This window comes from Camelus dromedarius, chromosome 14 (genome assembly GCF_036321535.1).
Source record: "Camelus dromedarius isolate mCamDro1 chromosome 14, mCamDro1.pat, whole genome shotgun sequence".
NCBI lineage: Eukaryota > Metazoa > Chordata > Mammalia > Artiodactyla > Camelidae > Camelus > Camelus dromedarius.
The window spans coordinates 39,336,789-39,351,802 of NC_087449.1; the positions used below are offsets into that span (position 1 = coordinate 39,336,789).

The following is a 15,014-nucleotide window of genomic DNA, read 5'->3' on the forward strand; positions in this document are numbered from 1 at the left end:
GCAGTCTGGGTCCTCAAGGATCCAGAAAACATCCAATGAGTGGACAGAATCCCCCACTCACTGAGGAAAGCTAATGTAAATAGTGTACAAATTGATCAGGTCAGATAGTATGGAGATAAAGAAGAAAGAAGGCTTAGGTAATTGTTGGAAAAAGAACAGGAGAGGACAGACATTTGAGGCTATTGGTGGGATGGCAACACTGATCAAAGTACTTGTTAATACTTCAGGGTAAAATATAAAAGGGATCTGGAGAGCCATGAAGCTAGGAAAGGCATCCTGGCCCACCTCACTCCAATATGGTAACCTCCTCCTACAAGCACAGGGAAACCAGTATCACTTAAACATGAGCCATGGGAAAGTACTGTGGTTAAACCCCACAGAAACTTTAAGGAAGAAAAGGATAAAAATTATAACATACCTATAGAAAATGAGGCAGCCAGAAAAATATGGCCACCAGCCAGAAGACTACAACTTAATATGAACAAAAGAAATTAAGAAGGTAATAGAAACTACAAAAGAGTAATACAAATCAAAAATTTTAAAGCTCAAAAATAGAATGGGGAGGCTCAAGGAAGCATGATAAGAGAACTAACAGAGCTCAGGAAAGAATTAGAAATAACAGAAAGATGTTTCAGAAATAAAGGCTAAACGGGAGAAACCACAGTACATAGACAGCACTGAAAATTATGTAAATTGAGAATGAGAGAGAGAAAAAGGAAAGCAATCCAATAAAAATTAAGACAGATTTTTTAAACAGTTTTGAGATAGATATAAAAAGCAGGAAAACAAGATTCAACATAGATATAATAGGCGAACCTAAGGAAGAAGGTCAAAACAATGAAACAGAACAAATAATAGGAACGGTAATCCAAGAAGATCTTCCTGCTGTGTAAGAAGGTACACATATAACGTAAGAAAGAGCACACTATGCACCTGATAAAATCAGTCCAGAATGATCAACACTGAGACATATTCTAATAAAAATACTGGACTTTAAAGAAAATTTTTAAAAAATCTGACCATCCAGGCAAGAAGACTGAATTACTTACAAGTAAGAAAAAATCAGATTTGCATCAGTATTTTCTTTTTTCTTTTTTATTAAAGTATAGTCAGTTTACAATGTTGTGTTAATTTCTGGTGTACAGCATGATATTTCAGTTATACATATATATATATATATTCCTTTTCATACTCTTTTTCATTATAGGTTATTGCAAGATATTGAATATAGTTCCCTGTACTATACAGTAGAACCTTATTATTTATATACTTTACATACAGTAGTTAGCATCTGCAAATTCTGAGCTCCCAATTTATTCCTCCATCCCCTGGTAACACCCCAGGAACCGTAAGTTTGTTTCCTATGTCTATGAGTCTGTTTCTATTTTGTCAATAAGTTCATTTTTGTCTTTTGGATTTTTTTTAGATTCCACATATAAATCATATGGTATTTTTCTTAGCATTAGTGTTTTCAGTTGAAACACTTTATACCAGAAGATAATAAAATAACATATTTAAAATTCTCAAGAAAACGCTAGCCAAGCATTTTATATCCAGCTAAACTGATCATAAAGTATAAAGGGCAGAGATAAGCTGTTATGAACATGCGAGAACTCAGGAAATATTGTTCCCATGAGATCATTCTTGAGGAATTTACTAGAGTATAAACTTCAAACAAAAAGTAAGTGAAGAAGCTTCAACATAAGGATTAGTGTTAAACATTTAATGTATGTAAGTGTAGAACTAAAAGTAAATATTGAGGATAAGGCTGATAGAATGCTATGTACTTATTATATGCTCTGACAATGTAGATGAGATGCAATGTCAAAACTGGGGAGGAAGGGGAGAATATATGGAAAATAAGATAAGCTCACCAAGTTCCTCATAGATATTAAGAGGGAGAAATAATATATTACTTGATTTTTTAAAATAATTTTTATGGGGGAGAGGTAATTAGGTTTGTTTATTTATTTATTTATTTTAATGGAGGTACTGGGAATTGAACACAGGACTTTGTACATGCTAGGTGTGCACTCTACCCCTGAGCTATACCCTCCTCCTATTACTTGAAATAGATGTCAAGGAGACGGAGGAGAAGATGAAAAAGTTTTAAGTAGTTAATTTTAATATTGCTCAAAGTAGAGAACCAATAAACTATTTTCTAAAAAAAAAGAAGTGGTATTTTGCAAATGTAGAAAAGTAACAATCAGAACAAACTATGAAACTATCTAAATTACAAGAGAAATATTTTTTAAAAGAGCTAGAAAGTGAGAGCATGAAAGAGAGAAAAACAGATGATCATGTGGTGAAATATTTTATAATTTAAAAAAGGTTTTTATCAATAATATAAAATGAGGCTTACATATTAAATGAAAATATTTTTCAAATTGTCAAACAAAGCAAAGTCTAATCCTATGTTACCTATAAACTCACCTAAAACAAAGAGATTTAAAAGCTTAAAAATAAAAGCAAGGACAAATATATACCAGGCAAGATGTAAAACACAAAGACAGCAAGGGTCATGATGTTGTATCTGTCAAGGCTGAATTCTGACCAAGAAGCATTAAAAAGAAAAAAAAAAGAGGGCATTTAAAAATGTTAATGGCTAATTTAACAATGGAGATATATATATATTCAATAACACAGCAACTGGCTTTCATAAAGTAAAAACTACAGCAGATGCAGACAAAATAGAAACACATTAACAAGAGAAAAGTTTAATACATTACTCCCATTCCAAGACAAATCAAGTGGACAAAAATGAGTAAGGATCTAGGAAACCTAATCCAGTGCTACTGAAAATGTGGTCACAGGCTGGTGCCAGTTCATGAACTGTGGTTACTAGATGCAGTGAGATAAGAAACTTGCTCCAGAATAAAAATCGATGTGCCACTTCCTTCATTTGGAAGTCTTGCTACAAAAACAACAACAACAACAACAACAAAAAAAGCTGAACTATCATGTGCTTAGTGACATAGTAGACGCTTCTTTGAGTAGCATTGACCTAAACAACATAATCAATATGATAACCTTTACAAATATAGATATCAAACTCTGAATACCAATATTAAAGAATACACCTCCTTTTGAAGTGCACAGAGAATGCTCCTAAAAATTGATATTTTAGGACATAAAGAAAACAAGCAATAAATATCACTAACTATTAGAGAAATGCAAATCAAAGCAACAGTGAGATATCACCTCAACCTGTCAGAATGGCTACCATCAAAAACTTACAAATAACAAATGTTGGCAAGGATGTGGAGAAAAGGGAAACTTTGTACACTGTTGGTAGGAATGTAAATTACTGCAGCCACTATGGAAAACATATGGAGGTTCCTCAAAAAACTAAAAATAGAACTACCATATGATCTAGCAATGCCACTCCTGGGTATATATCCAGAAAAAATTAAAACTCTAATATGAAAAGGTACATGCACCCCAGTGTTCAAAGTAGCACTATTTACAAGAGCCAAGATGTGGAAGCAATCAACAGGTGATAAATAAGATGTGGTGTATATATACAATGGAATATTACTCAGCCATAAAAAGAATGAAATTCTGCCACTTGCTGCAGTGTTGATGGACCTAGAAAATATTATGCTTAGTGAAATAAGTGAGACAGAGAAAGAAAAATATTGTATGATATCACTTATATGTGGAATCTAAAAAAATAAAACAAATGAATGTATATAGTAAAACAGAAATAGACTCACAGATACAGAAAACTAGTGTTTACCAGCCAGGAGAGGAAAGAGGGGAGGGGCAAGATAAAGGTATAGGATTAAGAGATACAAACCACATATAAAGTAGATAAGCAAAGAGGATACATTGTACTGCACAGGGAATTATAGTCATTATCTTGTATTAACTTTTAATGGAGTATAATCTGTAAAAATACTGAATCAGTATGCTGTATACCTGAAACTAATATAATACTGTAAATCAACCATATTTCAATAAAAATAGTAAAAAAAAAATCTTTAAAAATGCAAATAACACACAGTACTCTGACTACAATGCTAGAAATTGGTAATAATAACAATGTTTCTTCCACTTGGAAAAAAATGTTTAATGCACAAAGTTTTAAATATTCCTGCAATGGAGTGAAAAGAAAAAATTTAGAACTCTTGAAAATACTACTACTACTCATGAAAACATTATATCTGAATATATAATGGGTCATATAATAATGATCAATGGAAAAACAGTTATAAGAAGAAAACTCATATATTAAATATCTATATCAGTGAATATGAAAGTGAATAAAGAAACACTGATGTCACAAAGATAGAAAAAGGTCAAAGAAAACATAAGGAAGGAATTGATAAGAGTGAAAAATTAGTGAATTAAAAAAGCAGAGACAGAGTAAAAGTAACACATAAATCAAAAGGCTCATTACTTGAAGACACTCACAATGTATTAAAAACTATTAGATAACTTAATTTTTTAAAAGTATAAATATACAAACTAAATGATAAGCCAGACATGGCCATCAAAACAGAGCCTACTAATTTGTATAATTTTTGCAAATAAATATGAAAATCTTGATGAAGTAGATAATTTTCTAGAAAATTATAATTTATCAAAATTGACCCCAGTAGAAATATAAAGTCTAAATAGACAGAATTCTGTAGAAATACAAATTTGTAAAACAGAAACCCAACAAAAAAAGCATCAGGCCCAGATGGCTTCACAGGGGATCTATACTAAATCTTTAAAGAAAGGATAAAATGAAGGTTGTTTAAATAATTATAGAGCATAGAAGATGAAGAAACACTTCTAATTTCTTTTTTTGAAACAAGTATAACACTGACAGTAAATAAATAAAAAGAGTAAAATATTAGCAAACATACCTCACTAGCACATTAAATAAATACACATAACCAAGTGAGGTTTACTTCAGAAATACAAGATCATTTAATATTAGTAAATCTGTTTACATAATGCATCAAATTTATACATCTAAGGGGAAAATAAACTGATAATCTCTATAGATGCTGGAAAGGCACTTGACAAAATTCAAAGCCCTTTCTGTTAAAGACCCAATAAAAGAGAAATTGAGGGATACTTCCCATACATATCTTGACCCCAAATTTAACATCTTAATTAATTAAATGCCAAACATTAGAGGCTTTCCTGCTGGTGGTATAATTAAAAAAAAAAAATTGGTTTTCCTCCCAGATTCCTGGCACAGAGCTTCAGAAACCTTTGGAATTTCCTGAGAGGAGTGTCTTGTTAGTCATAACGAGCCCCTTGATACTTGAGTTTATAAACTCAACACTTGAGTTTATATACTCAATACTTTATAAACTCAGTACTTGAGTTTATGCTAATGAGGTGATTCACAATGAGGATTCATGGGGCGGTGGCAGGTAGGGGTTTGGTAGCTTCAGGATGGAGGCTGGGGCCAGAGCAACCAAACCAGGCGTTGGAATTCTCACCCCAACCCCAATCTTTGTGTTCAATCTCAAAGCCCATGATTTAAAAACCCCAGGCCAGGAGGCTAACGAAGCTTCTCCAGCTGATGAACACCTTACTAGGCTCAGAAAGGAGTATCTCTTCATCTGGCTGTTCATTAGTATTCTTTGTAACAAAATGGTAATTATAAATATAGCACTTTCCTGAGTTCTGTGAGTGGTTCTAGTGGATTATCAACCTGAGGGGGTTCTGGGAAGCCCCAAATTTGTAGCCAGCTAGGTAGAAGTGTGGGTGGCTTGAGGACACCCAGGGCTTTTGAGTAGCACCTGATGGGAGGTGGGGGCAGTTTTGTCGGACTGGGACCCTTAACCTGTGGGGTCTTCACTAACTGCGGGTAGTTGGTGTCAGAATTGAATTCAGTTGCAGGACACACAGTGGGTATCAGACAAATGATGTGGGAACTCACTGGAAAAATCAGAAAGAAGACAAGGATGCCCACTATTTTAAATACAAGAGAAATCAATTAGAGGCATAAGAATTGAAAAGATAAAATTGCATTCATGAGAAAATAATATATTTCTTGGAAATTTATCATAAATGGAAAACCTATGAACAGTAAAAGTATTTTGTCAAGTAGCAAGATATAAAATTAACATACAGAAATAAAGAGCTTTGTAACTCCTTGGAAGAAACAGTAACCACTTGGAAGAAATAAAGGAAGAGGAGAGCTCAGATTCCATTTACAATAGTAAAAGCAAAATAAAACAAAACTCAGGCACAGATTCAATGAGGATTGTGTAAAGCCTACATGAGGAAAACTATAAAACATTCTTACAGGAGAACAAATAGATGTGAACAAATGGAAAAATATACCATTATTATTGATCAGAAGAATCAATATCAGAAGGATATCAATTCTCTCCAAGTTGAAATTTGTAAACTTAATGTGATCCCAATGAAAATATCTTGAAGTTATTATTTTTGTCTGGAACCAAACTAGTTGATTATAAAGTTATTTTGGAAAATAAATACAAGACTATTGTATTTATCTCCTTAGAATGAAAAGCAATGGGGACTAGCCCTACCCCACATTGAAATACTTATAAAGCCTATCTAAAACATGGTATTGTGCATAAATAGAAATATGGCTAGTGGAACAGGATATAAAATCCAAAGATAGACTCCAAAGTCATGTGGAAATTTAGTGTTTAATAAATGGTGTTGAAACAACTGACAGCCAAGTGGATAAAAGTAAAACTGGATCCATTCCTTATACCTTGCACTTGGATCAATTCCAAATAGGTCGGATATCCAAATGTAAAAATATCAAGTCACATAAATACTAGAGGAAAACATAGGTTATTTTTTTTTTACAACCTGGGAATGAGGAGGAATTTCCTAACTATAATTCCGTAACTGGATTCAATAAAGGAAACATGGGTAAATTTGTCTATTTAAATTTTAAAAAATGAAAAAAAAAATTGATGCTCAGAATACCATGAGCAATGTCAAAAGTTAAATAAAAAACTGAGACAAAATTGTAATATCACAAAAAACCAGTATCTCTAATGTATAAAATTTATCTAAATGTTGAAAAAAAATTTAAATCCCAATCCAATAATCTGGTAGCAAAATGGGAAAATAATGGAAAAAATAAATGCAAACAGCTCTTAAATATATGAAAAGATGCTCAATCTTACTCATATAAGAAAAATGCACATTAAAACTAAACCGAGATACCATTACTTACCAGATTTGCAAAATTCCAAGCTTGACAACACTCTGAGTTGGTGAGACTGTGGAGAAACAGGTACTTTTGTTTCAGGTATTGCTAATGAGGATGAAAAGTGGTAAAACCATGAAGGGAGATTTGACAATAGCTAGCAAAATTACATATGCATTTATCCTTTGCCCAAGCAACCTCCTCTCTAGATATATATATATGCCTAAGATAAAACAGCAAAAGCTTGAAATGAATGCTCAAAGCTATTTATTGCAGCACTTTTGTAATAATAAAAGATGTAAACAGCCCATCATAGAGGACAGGTGAATAAACAATGGTGCATACATACACTGGAATATTAGTCAATTGTAAAAAGAATGAAGAATATTTCAAAATATTGCTAAAAAGTAATCACCAGAATAAAAGTGAAAAAAAACCCCAACATGCATAAGAGTGTGTACACTGTTATACTTTTTGTGCAAGAATGAAAAAATATATATATTTGCTTCTAGTCTCAAAATTTTAAAGTGCTATTTCTATTCTCAAAATTTAAAACAAATACTAATATATAAAAATGATTACCTATCAGGAAAAGGATACCTCTCTAAATGTATCTCGTTTTATAGTTTTGAGATAGTAAAAAATAACACAAATAATTCAAAACCGAACATAACTATGAAAGAAAAAGCAATCACTGTTTTTAAAAAAACAGAATAAAAACAAACCTATTCATTTATCAAGTTGTGTCATAACCATACAGAGAATTCTTTCAAGTGAATTTGCAACACAGTATACTGGCTAAACAGTAGTGAGATGGATCTGAAGGACAAAACAAACACAAAGAAATCTTAAACAATACTCAATAGATTTACCATTAGTAATAATGTTGGCATTGATATTTCAGAACTATTACATTCATGTTAATAGGATAAAGTAAATGTCATCAGGAACCAGGAATTTCAGTATAAGAGAAAAAATTATGTGTGTGTAAAACCAAAGAAGTTAAGCAAAAGCTATATAACCTTTGATGTGAATTGAAAATATCCTTGATGTATGAATCCTTGATTGTTTACCCTCTTTCTAAAAGAATATGTATTTCCTTTCTCTGTTCACGGAAAAGCCCTGGAAGTGATGACAATCTAGAAGCAATGAGTACCCCTAGTGGTCAGATTGTGGTCTCTAAAATGCCATTTACCACTAAAAGGAGCCAGGGCTCCTTGGAGAAATGGCCAATTCTAATGCTGGGGCAGGAAATATACAGAATGAGCCTAGGATATCTTGTGCCTAAAAGTAAAGAGCTATCAAAGACACCAGGTCATGTCAAAATGACAGGCACCAACTGGAAGAGGCTCTCACTGACCAAACACAGAACGGCTTCAGCGTCAAGAATGACTACCATGAATGAAAACACATGGAATATATAAGCATCCATGAGTTCATAATAATAATTTTTTGAAACCTCATTGCTACCTGCTGTTCCTCCGTGGATCCTTGTTTTGAGTGTCTATTGCTGCATAATAAACCAACCCCAAAATGTAGTGCCTTAAAAAAAACCTCAAAACCTCATTGGTCACCTCTGGACATTGCTAGGATATCATCTAACTATTCTGTAAGTTTTTTGTTTTTTTTTAAAGGGAAGAATCCAGGTGCCTTTCCTGCAGGTCCTGTCATTCAGGCTATCCAAATCACTGATGAGAGAAAGTAATACATAGAAAAATCACAGCTAATAAATGCAAAAGAAATGGTGAAAATAGAAAAATCTCTATTTTATAATCCCTCATGAGATAATCGATCTAGGCAATGATCATCAATTACTACTACAATTATTGGGTGGAAAATTAATGACAAACTTTAAACCAGGCTAAAAAGTCCTGAACCCACTGATCAACCGCAACATCATTAAAAGTTGGACTGTGCCTTCTGATAGGATGAAATAGAATATGTAGAGCACCACTTACAAAGTATCTTTGACAAAAAGGAAAAAATCACCAAGCCTCCAGATGTAGTTATCAATTTACAGAGAATATGGAGGATACAAAAATATGTTAAATGACCTCACAAGGTGACAAATTCAAATCTGGAATGTAATTACTCAATATATTCAACAAATAAATGGCATAAAACAAAACCAAAATGAGACCAGTAACCAAAAAAAAAAAAAAAGAGGAGTCATTTTATTGATTTTTTTAAAAGACTTTTGAGACTTAATAATAGCAAAGGTCACCCTTGGCAAGATGGCATCCCCCTTGGTGATCAGGTGCTGAGGAGGTAGCTAGAGGCTCCCATCGCACACAGCAAGTACCTGATGGTGATAGCTTATGCCAGATTTTCTGGTGCACTCTTGAACATCAGTGTCACAGATAATATATGAAGAGGTTCAAGAGGAAATGCACCAATTTTGACAACTGATGACAACATTGTTTCTCAACTAGAAAAAAAAAATACTAAACTTTTTAAGAAAACAAATTCCAGGATGATAATGAACTCTCAGCAAAACCAGGGGCAGATACACTGATATACACTGCTCTCCAAAAGAGAAGCTGCTTCCTACAGTGCTTTCACATTCTCGATTGAGAATGCCAATTCTTCACTGTGACAAAGCCATTGTTTTGGTTTGCTTCCTGAATTCCTTTTCTCTTGAGTTTGATCGTGCCTGGAAGCATGTCTAAGGAAGCACTGAATAGGATTCTCCTGACAGAGGGAGAGCCTCCCCTCTACCACCTCCAAGAAATGGAAGCACAAATATACAGAGATGTCAAAGAGTGCCTAACTCTTCTGTCAGACAGATTGGGAACATCTCTATTCTTCTTTGGAGATATACTTTCTGCCTTGGATGCCTACGTGTTTGGTTTTCTTGCACCTCTTTATAAAGTACACTTTCCTAAAGCTCAGTTACGAGAACATTGAAAACAGGCCTCCAACCTGTGTTGCTTTTGTGATGACATCCTAAACAGGTATTTTAGGCTTAGGCTTAGAGATGGATGGCAGTGTTCACCAAAGCCCTTAACTTCCTCCTTGGAAACTGCCAATGCTCAAGTTGTCTCCAGCAGAGGAAGTATTCCTTACTACGATCATCACCCTGACAGTTGTCATGCTTAGTGCACAAACTTTTGCCTTAGTCATATGATTGTTACAGTAATCACTTATATTAAGTGTGTGAAGACAAAACAAAATACCATTTTTAGGTATAAGGAAGATTCTAAAACAAAGGGAATTTCCTACACCATTTTTTTTTAATTAGGGAGCTTGTATTCTGCTTGGCAATGCACTTTCTATAATATAAAGATGAATGCTAAATGAAGGAAAAAATACATTGTGTTGTATATATTAAAAAAAAACCAAAACCTTAATCTTGGCAGATTTTTGCCTTTGGTTCACATGTTTCTGACCAAAAGCTACAATTCTGTTCTGAATATGCACTCTTAATCTATTCAAATTCATTTATTCAATTTATTAGCTTTCCTAGACCAGTCTGAATATCTAATATGTGGTTTTTTAGCTAAGAAAAACTTCTGTTTAGAAACCAGATGCCTATTGTAGGAATTAGAAGACATAAATTACTTCGAAAGAAAAGACTATATTTAACTTAAAAAAAAATAGAGACTTAAGATACCTACCAACCAAATGCAATACATAAATCTCGTTTAGATTCTGATTTAAATAAACCAACTATTAAAGAGGCATTTTGAGACAACTGGGGAAAACTGAACATGTACTGATTATTAGATGACATTAAGGAATTAATCGTTAATTTTGTTGGGTGTGATAATGAAATGATTGTCATGCTATGGTTATAAAAGTAATGTTTAGGTTAGAGATTTTTACTGAAGAATTTACAAAGTGAAATGATATGATGCGTTGGATTGTTTAAAAGCACTCTAGCAAAAGAATTAAAAAGTGGGGGGGGGCATAGAGTATAAATAAGAGGAATAGAATGTTGATAATTGTTGAAGCTGGATGATAGGTACTTGGAGGCTCATTATACCACTCTCTCTACTTTATGTATGTTTGAAATTTTTCGTAATAAAAAGGTATGAATTCTCTCACATGTCTCCCCAGGTGAAGCCAGTGAACTCAAAAGAGCAAGATCAAGTGTTAGATCAAATAAACGTTTTATAACATAAATTACTTTCTTTAAGTTGCTTTCTTTGGTCTTGAAAGCCTTTTAACAGAAGTTAAAATATTATGGAAAAATAAAAGACCATTGTCACAGATCGTTAATCCCATATGCTTCCCACGAGAAGGATAAATAGTTATATGGCAGTTTTATGGGATCCAAGACCCAATATAGAAAAATTTCCCAAAGGGCCCTCTAACACTCCATCCTCCCTTTTCTCTTCCTTCTTTTTCATTTTTTTAATCAGTGGGGGCAAACGGGGGTAAACATTGAGGGGCGAAGTAATCTCCTATTTGACTAGTTGAAGCAAAGTAAAGATGGGAGCTGGTGGCCTCTGGTTTGAGATCCTCTGAAGTGATGGAAACAAAAGAACACGAAGGCGCCGGTCAATATGGCGGCGCCCAGCACAGTCAGGCACGGGGGGCTCTGTCTTTGGTAGCGGCGGCGACAAGAGGCCCAGGGAGACCCCCAGGAGTCGACAGGTCAGGACGCCAGAGCCACCTCAGCGGTGACCATCCCCTACCCCAACACATTCTTACCTTCTTTGCAAACTGTCCGTGAAGGAACAAAGCTGCCGCCTTCCCCTGGCGCTGCCCCCCAGTCCCCCAGCGGCTCCCCGGCAGGGGGCTCAGGCCGTCCCCCGCCCCTACAAGACCAAGGCTTGCTGCAGATGGGGGCCAGACCCCCCTGCAGAACCTTTGAGTGAGGAGAGGTGCCAGCGGCTGCACGCAGGAGGCCACGTGGGCCGCCCTCCGGGGCCCGCGGGAGGAGGTGGCGCAGATGAAGAACTGCCTCCGAGTGCTGTGCCCTCCTCGGCTGGCGAGGCTGAGCTGGCCGCTGCGCAGCAGCAGCGGGAGGGGGCCCTTGAGCTGCTGGCCGGCCTGTCCGAGAACATGGACAATGCTGCAGACTTCTGCCAGCTGCCCGGAACGCGCCTGGTGGTGGGCCGCTACCTGGAGGCAGGGGCCGTGGGGCTGCGGTGGCGGGCGGCGCAGCTCATCGGCACGTGCAGCTAGAACGTGGCGGCCACCCAGGAGCAGGTGCTGGGCCTCGGCGCCCTGCACAAGCTGCTGCGCCGGCTGGACCGGGACGCCTGCGACTCCGTGCGCGTCAAGGCCCTCTTCGCCATCTCCTGCCTGGTCTGGGAGCAGAAGGCTGGGCTGCTGCAGTTCCTCCGCCTGGACGGCTTCTCCGTGTTACTGCGGGTCGTGCAGCAGCAGGTGCAAAAGCCCAAGGTCAAGATGGCGTTCCTGCTGCAGAACCTGCTTGTGGGCCACCCCGAACACAAAGGGACCCTGTGTTCCATGGGGATGGTCCAGCAGCTGGTGGCCCTCGTCTGGACAGAACACAGCCCCTTCCATAAGCATGTGCTTGGAGCCCTGTGCAGCGTGATGACAGACATCCCTCAGGACTTGCGGGAGTGCCAGGAGCCTGAGCGGGGCCTGGAGGAGCTTCTGCGGCAACACTGCCAGCTGCTGCAGCAGCATGAGGAGTACCAGGAGGAGCTGGAGTTCTGCGAAAAGTTGCTACAGACCTGTTTTTCTTCCCCGACGGACGACAGCATGTAAACTGTTGGTGGCTTCTCACCCCTTCTCCATGGGAACCCCAGGCCTCCTGCCTCCTCTCACCCACAGGGCCCCCTCCCAAAGGAAAGCAGGGCCTTGTTGGTGCTGGGCCTGGGCGTGCCACCCTGTCTCCACTCAGCCCCCTGGAGGGGCGCCAAGAAAGGCGCTGGCTCCTTGGACCCCCTCCTCTCATGCACACACTCCATTCCCCTTTCTCATGTCCACACTGCTCTTCCAATAAAGGTGTTTCTATCCTACAAAAAAAAAAAAAAAAAAAAAAAAAAAAAAAAAGTACATTAAGGCTACAAGGGCAGTGTTTGAAATTGCCAGGTGAAGACAACTTTACCCTAATAAACAGAGTACCATTTAGAAGGCATGTGGTCTTCAGCAAATGGCTCTTTTGGGAACTGGCACTTGGCTTGCTCCTGGACTCCAGGAGAGTATAAAAACACTTAGCCCTGAAATACTTGGTGACTATACAACCTCAACTGATCCCAAACCATAAAATAGAGGGCTCTCCATCCATCAAGTGCAAGTGGTCTTATAAGACCATGCCCAGGTCTGAATATACACATAAGTTACATGAGCTGACTGCTTACATTCCCGGTATGTCTGCTCTCATCACATGTCATCCATCCCTCAGCCTGTGCTCATGACCTCACATAGAATTTCCTATGATCAGAGAGCCAAGAGAGAAAACATTTTAGTCTTTTTACAGAATGCTCAACACCAGACACTGGTAGAGGCCAGAAGTATACTATTGTGTCATATATTACATTCAGATTATCCCTGAAGGACTATAAAGTTGGGAAATCCTAGTGGGTAGAACTTAAGTAGCACAACTTGTTGTCCTCTTTCTTAGTTAAGAAAGTGGTAAGGCCCCACAGGGACACATTAAAAAAGATGGCAAATTGTTAGCTGTACAGTCAGGGACTTGGAAGGGGCACGATAAGAAAATTGATGACAAGAAAGACTGGAGAAGATGTATGTAGATGGATTTAAGACCCTCTTAAAATGAGTCTAGACTATGGGAGTATTTATTCACCTTGTGAGTCTTCAGAATGGATTCCATAACCTGGTAGTCAAGATAACCTCTTCTGTGGGTGTCAGTCATCCCCTCTCCCTTGTCACTCCAGGACTTGTTCAATGGATTCATAAATAAAGTAGGCTTAATGACTTGGACATTCCCTTCCTAAGGTTGACATGTTTATTGCCATTGCTGAAGCCCAATTTACCAGGAGGAGTCGCTAACCATTGGCCCCTTGCACTTGGGGACAGTCAGGCACCTGAGGGCACGTTGATTACATCATAAATAGTCATGATTTGGAATAGATACTTATTCTGATTTGGATTTGTTTCCCTCATTCACCATGTCTCTAGCAGCACTACTGCCCAAGGCTTGTTGAGTGCCTTATGCTGTTATGGTATCTCATGCTCATGATTACTGTTAATTTAAATGCAAAAAAAGACACACCAATACATTTTGAATATGGAATCCCATTAGCCATAAGTTTATCTTATTCTTATGCGTGAAAGGAAATAGAAAATTTCCAATCATGCTCAGTAAAGTGTACATCTGTGAAACTGGGACATAATTCAGCCTCATAGCAGGTACTTTGAGAATAGATTTCTGTACAAGAAGTGATCACTGCAGGGCCCTGCCCAGATGCTCTCAGTTCCCCTTTATCTGCCCTATGTCCCTTCCTCAAACTTCTGCATGCTTTGCTGCTCAAAGCTTATACTTGCAGCAAAGCATGAATTAAAGGCATTGGACCCCCACCTCTGCCCTACTGTACAGAGGACTACAAGTGTCTGGAATATTTCAAGTCCACCTCACCCCCACCCTAAGCGGCCCTTAGCCAGTCATTGACCAAGAGGACAAAAGCCCATCTCTTTAGCACAGGACAAACTCTAAAGCCTAATTCCTGTCCCAAAACTTCCAGCAGGACCAGGTCCCTCTGGGACGTCACCTGCAATTTTGCCCTTGCTTGGTTTCTGCCCTTTTGGGATCTTGTTTCCCTATTCCTTCATCGCTTTTCCTGGAAGCCTTCCCTAATAATCATCTTCACCATGGGTCTTTGACTCAGAGCGGGCTTCTTGAAGAATCCTACCTAAAACCTATTTTAACTGGCTAAACACAATGATTAATCCAACCTGCTTTGTCAAGACCAACAGGAAAGAGGTACTG

The 15,014-nt window shown here is 37.6% G+C and overlaps 2 pseudogenes; both read left to right on the plus strand.

Moving 5' to 3' along the window:
- Window positions 1–9,378: 9,378 nt before the first annotated feature.
- Window positions 9,379–10,243, plus strand: LOC105090931 (metaxin-3-like; annotated as a pseudogene).
- Window positions 10,244–11,618: 1,375 nt separating this feature from the next.
- On the plus strand, window positions 11,619–12,829 carry LOC105090932 (hsp70-binding protein 1-like; annotated as a pseudogene).
- Window positions 12,830–15,014: the final 2,185 nt, after the last annotated feature.